The 7,629-nt window shown below is 41.5% G+C and overlaps 1 pseudogene; it reads left to right on the plus strand.

Annotated features, from left to right (window-relative positions):
* Window positions 1-7,440: 7,440 nt before the first annotated feature.
* LOC116067817 overlaps window positions 7,441-7,629 on the plus strand; it is a 2,506-nt pseudogene continuing 2,317 nt past the window's right edge.

Consider the following 7,629-nt stretch of genomic DNA (forward strand, 5'->3'; position numbering starts at 1 on the left):
GGCATTGTCTCCTGGCCGACACAATGTTTCCAACTATCCTAGTTTAATGTTTTAAGTACTAGAGAGTAATTGAAATGTTTCTCTCACTCTAGGACATTAGCTTAAAGTGTTAGGTAGGGATTCCCTCTGCCTGCCTCCAGCAAGAACCAGAAAATTAGCATAAGAATACCTTAACAGAGAGGGCTCCATGCCTCTTCCTCCTGTTTCACACCTGGGTGTGGGGGTCATTTTGACTACTTGACTTCAGTCTAGCAGAAGGACTGGGAGAAGAAGAAAGACTTGGACTCACAGAAGGACAAGCACTAGAACTTAGATGGGCTAGGACTCAGATTCATGTACCCGCATTCCCCCCCCCCCCCCCCCCCCCGGGCCCAGAGTGCTTGGGCCCGGGGGATGCAGCACCAGTTCAGAGGAGATAGCTGCTGCTTTAGACCCAGTATGTTTCAGATAACCTCAGAGGTACCTCAACTGTTGAGCTGCCAGATTTTTCACTTCTCTTTTGCAATTATTGTACAAGCCTCATGTCATTTTTAAAGAAATACACTCAGATCTTACACCACTCCTGTATAGTCTGTTTGTCAAAGCCGAATCCCGTGCCCACCTGTCCAGAATCCCTCGTCCCGTGGAACAAGGGACCCTGCAAGAAATCCCGGTCTGCTGCAAAGTAACATATAAAGGCAGGCCTATCAGAATTACACAAGACTTCTCATTAGAGACTATAAAAGCCAGAAGATCCTGGGCAGATATCATACAGACCCTAAGAGAACACAAATGCCAGCCCAGACTACTATACCCAGCAAAACTCTCAATTACCATAGATGGAGAAACCAAGATATTTGACAAAACAAAATTTACACAATATCTTTCCACAAATCCAGCCCTACAAAGGATAGTAGATGGAAAACTCCAACATGAGGAGGGAAACTACACCCTAGAAAAAGCAAGAAAGTAATCTTCTTTCAACAAACCCAAAAGAAGATAGCCACAGAAGCATAATTCCACATCTAACAACAAAAATAATAGGAGGCAACAATCACTATTCTTTAGTATCTCTTAACATCCATGGACTCAGTTCCCCAATAAAAGACATGAGTTGGAGGAGATCCTGAATTAAATGGCAAGTATTATACTTCAGACATAGAGTGGACACTATCTCAAAAAACACATAAATGAAAAATAAAAAAATTAATTTTAAAAAATGAAAAGAAAAAGAAAAAGAAATTTTTAGAATAGTCATCCCATTTCTGGACTAGACTTTATCTGACAAGCTAATTGTTGAGACCAGAATTCCTGATTACTTAAGATACAAAGATGTGCATAATAAACAGATGTTATCATTCCCTATGGTCATATTAGAAAAAGGGGGGGGTGTTTTTAGTAAGTCCAATCCCAACCCAGAACCAGAAGTTCCAGGCAAAAATAAAATCTATTTGAAGCCACAAGAAAAGCTGCCAAGTGACAGATTTGTCACACTAAGATACCATAGAGAATGTTCTGAGAGGTTAACTCAAGATCTGCCAGATCCAAAATGCCTACAGAAGTTGCAGTGTAATTAGAGACCATACAGTCTGAGGGAACAGACACTGAATGTCATATCCTGAGGGCCAAGAGTAAGTCAGAAATGAAGCTTTGGTTAGAACCAGTTCAGTTGATGTGTGAGATGACCTAGGATTTCGGATCACTTGTCTCATATGATAAAAATCTAAAAGACAACTTAAGGGGGCTGGTGAGATGGCTCAGTGGTTAAGAGCACTGACTGCTCTACCAAAGGTCCTGAGTTCAAATCCCAGCAACCACATAGTGTCTCACACCACCCATAATGAGATCAGACGCCCTCTTCTAGTGCGTCTGAAGACATTTCCTATAAAACTCTGTCCTGGTGAGGGCTTAGGGCCTCACCCTCCTGTCCTGCTGCATCAGGGGCAGCAGTGAGCCCAAGCTCAAGCTTGAATACCGACTCTAGTGGGATTGCATCAGAATCGGCTCCTTGGTGATCTTTTAGGGTTCTCGAATGCTTCCTGAACAGGCACAACAGTTCCCCACATGAAGCAGAGAAAGATTTTGTGATTTTGGCAGATCCCAAGTGGTCCTGAGAAACCAAACGTACTACATCTTGGGACTGACCTTCATTTTAAAAGAAAAAGAGCCTGAGAACTTAATATAATAATAAATAAATCTTTGAAAAAGAAAATAGCTTAAGAAAGGCTTGTTTTGGCTCAAGGGTGAGGGTACCATCCATCACGGTGGCAGGAGCTGAGATGGCTGACCATGCTGCATCCCCAGTCAGGAAGGAGGGAGGGGAGGGGAGGGAGGGGAGGAGGGAGGGGGGAACTGAGTACTGTCATCTAAGTCATTTCCTTTTTTTTCAGTCTGAGACCCGAAGGAGGAAGGTGCCAACCACATTCAGGTGGCTCTTCCCACCTAAGCTAGACCTTTTGGAAAACATACTTAAAGACACACCCACCTACCTAAATCTAAATCCCATCAAGTTGGGAGGATTAAACATCGCATGATTGTTTTCTGATATTAAAAAAAAGAAAATACTGGCTGTATAAAAAACACTTAACAATACCGAGGGCAAAATAATCAGAAGATCCATAGAAGAGTTATTAGGTACAAATTTAGAAATAACTAACATTAATACATTCAATACATTAAAGGGTATATCATGGTCATCTTGATAGAGAAATATGAATTACAAATAAGAAACAAAAGCTAAACTTTGAACTGAAGAATATTGCAACCAAGTTCAAGAACTCAGTGGGTAGGTTTGACAACAGGTTAATTATATTTGGGAAAAAAGTACATTGTAATAGAGATCATACAAAAGTATAGATAGAAGAATGGGAGATATAAGACATAGAAAATATATAAAAGAAGGGCTGGAGAACAAGTTGAATGGGTAAAAGTGCTTGCTACTCAAGCTCAAGGACCTGAGTTCAAATCACTAGGATCTACATAAAAAAACTGGCCATGACTATAATCCTAGATGTGGAGTGTGAGGATAGGCAGATCCCAGAAGCTCAGTGACTAGCCAGCCTAGTAATTGTTACATAATGGTAAACTTCTGGTTTGGTGGCCTCCATGTGTACATACATGTATGTGCCCCCATGTTCATGTATACGTACACGCACATACACATGCACATACACACGTGCACAGAACAAATAAAAGAGAGACATAAATGAGCACAAGAAACATGACATAATAAAACAACCTATCAGAGAGGAAACTGGAAACTTAGAGCAGAGGGAGGCAATGAACAGAAGCTCTGTAACAATAATGCCTTGGGTACTTTTCCCAAGTGGTTCTGAGAAACCAAACCTATTACACCTTGGGACTGACCTTCATTTTAAAAGAAAAAGAGCCTGAGAACTTGACTTGCAGCTGAACCCATGCTGCAACCAAGTTCCAGGAAAGAACCACATTGCTTGTCTCTGGCCCATTCCCAAGTTACTCCCTAGCTACTCCCTAGCAACAGCCAATCAGGATTAGGCTGATAGTTCAGATGTACTTTCATACCATCTGTGATTGTTCATGGTTTTGTTTCAGAGCATCCACCTGTAGGCTTACAAAAGTCATTCAATTAGATGCTTGCCTCTAGTTAGAAGTGCCTCCTCACTTGCTCACCACTTCCTATAAAACTCCTGGTGAGGGCTCAGGGCCTCACCCTCCTGTCCTGCTGCATCAGGGGCAGCAGTGAGCCCAAGTTCAAACTTGAATACCGACTCTAGTGGGATTGCATCAGAATCGGCTCCTAGGTGATCTTTTAGGGTTCTCGAATGCTTCCTGAAGGGGCAAAACAGTTCCTCACATGAAGCTGATTTTGTGATTTTGGAGGAAGGGTAGAGTAATTGTGGAAAATGACCAGCACATTCTCCATTGCACGATATCCTTCACAGAAGAAATGACTTTAGTAGAACATTATGCTGGGACTGTGTGAGGTAGAGCATTTCACTTTTATGTTCTCTAGCTCACGTAAGGGGCTGCAGAAAAGAGAAGAAAGGGCCTCAGAACACATCAGTCACAACTAAAAGATTGTGATTTGTTCAAGAAGTTATTGAATGCTAGCCTTTTCTAATACCTACCAAATGCCAACACAACTATCCTACATTAATTTAAAATATAAGATACAAACCAGCGGTGGCATACACCTTTAATCCCAGCACTTGGGAGGCAGAGGCAGGCGAATTTCTGAATTCAAGGCTAGCCTTATCTACAGAGTGAGTTCCAGGACAGCCAGGACTCTACAGAGAAACCCTGTCTCGAAAAAAAAAAAAAACAAAAAAAACAAAAAAAAACCCAAAACAACAAAAAAAGACACAAACTGAATAGAAAATCCCAAGACTGACAAGGAGAGGAAACAGGAAGACCAAGAGAAAATAAAGCTTCTAGCATTTACAGTGGCCTCAAGAACAGCCAAATGCCTAGTCCCTCTGAAAATCTGTTTACCTGTTATTATCACATAAATACATCATCCCTGGCTTTTAACAACAAATGGCAAGGTATACAGCAAGGCAAGGAAATGAATGAGAAGAGACAAAACAAGCACCAGAGATAGATGTAGATAGGACTGTGAAGTCAAAATCATAAGTAATTTGAAAAAAGTAGACAACAGGCAATAACTGACAGATAGCACCCCAGGAGATGGAACCTGTAAGAACAGTGAGGAATCAGAAACACTGTAACACAAAAACAAAGAAGTCCATTGACTTGAACTTATCAGAAGACTGGATATGATTCATGAGCTTGAGGGCAATTGACAAACACTCCCCCACAGCAGATGCAAAGATAATAAAACAAACAAACATGGTGGGACAGATGGAAAAGTTGTCGAGGATATTGTTGGATGGAATCACATATGGAAATGAGAGTTTGGAATAGAAGACATGGATGAAGGAATATTATCCAGGGCTCATTTTCAGAGTACTGACAGAAATCCCAGTTCCAGAAAGCTCAGGGAACACCAACACTCTTTTTTTTTTTTCTGTTCACTTAAAGGGATACCTGTGTGACAACCCACTAAGCAGGAAAACAGTTTTTCAATTACCATTTGTCAGTTGATTGGGCAGCACAATTGTGCTAGGATCACAGTTGTGAGCCCTATGCTGCCATTGTTAATTATTTATTTTACATGAATTAGTGTTTTGCCTGCATGTATGTCTGTGTACCAAGCATGTACTTGGTACTCACAGATGCTAGAAGATAGTTTCAGATGTTGGGGACAGGGAGTGGAGTTAAATATAGTTAGAAACTACCATATTGGTGCTTGGAATTGATCCTAGGTCCTCTAGAAGAGCAGCCAAGGCTCTTAACTGTTGAAACATGCCATTAGTGCCTGCATTTATTTTTTAATAAAAGCAAGGAAGAAAGAAAACTGGGGGAAAACCAAATTTGGTAACTTTATGGATTGACCCCGGTGTTCTCATCCTATTTTAAGATTAGTCAACAGCCCCCTGTAAAGAGGGAAATTCTGGGAAAGAATAACATAGCCACAGTACACAAGGGACAGAACTATATTGGAGCACAGAAAAATTTTAAGTGGGACTTAAATGGAGTCATGGCTTATATGACCCAGTTTTAAGGATAGAAGTTCTTACAATATGTATCAATGACTTCAAAAGTTTACAGTAGATGGTGTTGGTAATGACTGAAGTAAAGGAAGCAGGAAGCCACAGGGCAGCTGAGTTACACAAGGCTCTGTTTCCTTGTAGTCTCAGCAGAGCCTGGAAGAACAGGCAAAATGGTCAAATTGTTGAAGAGTCTCAGACGTGCTTTTATAGCCGCTATCCTTCCTAACTAACTCATCTACACAGATAACACATTGTCTAGGCTAGACTTTTGTGGTATCTCTTTTTCCTCTCCCATAGACATTAAATCAATTATAAAAATAAATTGTAAGCCAGGTGTGGTACCACGTACCTGTAACCCCAACACAGTACTTCAGAGGCAGAGGCAAGAGAGCAGTAGGCTCTAGTCTTTGAAAAATGAAAAACCAAACCCCGCAAAACCCTGCAGTTGAATTGGCTGTAAAATATGACTAAGAAGCTAAAGTAGTGATGTGGATCTTGGACGATGGTCAGAAATGTTTGTTAATTAATATCTGTATTACTACTTTTAAAAATATGAAAATACATATTTTATGAAATAGCTGCTGGGGCTATTGAGTTGGTGCAAAAGTTAAGAGCACTGGTTCCTCTTCTGGAGTACCAGGGTTTAAATTCCGGCACCCACATGGCAGCTAACAACTGTCTGTAACTCCATTTCCAAGGCATCCCACATCCTCTTCTGTACACACAGACATACACACTAAATATCCACACATAAAATAAATTTTAGAAATAAATAAATGAAGGAAGGAAGGAAGAGAGGGGAGAGAGAGAGAGAGAGAGAGAGAGAGAGAGAGAGAGAGAGAGAGTTGTTGGACAGCGGTGGCATACACCTTTCTTTTCAGCCCTTGAGGTCTCTAAGTGGCAGGCCAGCCTGGTCTTCACAGTGAGTTGCAGGAAAGCCAGGGTTCCTCCTCATGCTTGCCTTGCACAGCAACCATTTTACCCCCTGAGCCACCATCCCCGCCTTCCTCTACTGTGGTGGTGTGAATAGGTATGGCCTCCATAGTCTCATGTGTTTGAACGTTTGGTCACAGGGAGTGGCACTATTAGGAGATGTAGCGTTGCCAGAACAGGTGTGGCCTTGTTGGAGGAAGTATGTCACTGTGGGAATGGGCTTTGGTGTCTCCTACGCTGCAGCTACACACAGTCTCCTTCTGTTGCCTTTGGATCAAGCTGTAGAACGCTCAGCTCCTTCTCCAGCACCACGTCTGCCTGCACTATGCCATTTTCCTACCATGACAATAATGAACTAAACCTCTGAAACTGTAAGCCAGACCCAATTAAATATTTTCATTTGTTAGAGTTGCATTGGTCATGGTGTCTCTTCACAGCAATGGAAAACCCTAACTAAAACATCTACTTTCTATTAGAATCTTCCATAATAAAAAGAAAACCCCTTAATTTCAAGTTCACCTTATATAGTTACTGAAGGTTAGGAGCAAAGTGAGGTCTTTTGGACATGACAGGACAGCTGCCTTGAAGGCAAAGGGGCTCACAAACCTCACGTCTAACTGAGGAGCTGTTGACGGTGAATGCATTCTGGGGAAAGAGAGTCTGTTTTCTTTAAAAGTATTGGCCTTGCTAGGTCAACCACACTCCCTTGGATGGCCTCATACCCAGAGGTATGTGGGTAGCACAAACGGGACTCAACAGGTTATCAGGAAGAAAACCAAAGAGCACAAGAAATTGGCAGTACATAGGGAAGAGTGGGGTGGACTTGGAAGGAGTGGGTAGAAATATGTTTAAATACATTCTGTAAACTCTCAGAGAATCTATGGAGTGTTTAACAAATTTTAGTAAATTATATAACAAAATATTCCAAAGAAATATGCACCTCCACTATGATCAGAGTGGTACTCTCACTGAACTGAGAAATCAGGTTAGTTTGCATTAATGAACCAAATCCAGTCATTGCAAGGGCATGCATATTTCAATTGATCCTGAATCTACAATGCCACGCACACTTGCGTGATGGCGGTATTTGAGGCGAAAACTTCAAGGAAAGTCAGCCTCCTGC

Source organism: Mastomys coucha, unplaced genomic scaffold (assembly GCF_008632895.1).
Source record: "Mastomys coucha isolate ucsf_1 unplaced genomic scaffold, UCSF_Mcou_1 pScaffold22, whole genome shotgun sequence".
Classification (NCBI taxonomy): Eukaryota; Metazoa; Chordata; class Mammalia; order Rodentia; family Muridae; genus Mastomys; species Mastomys coucha.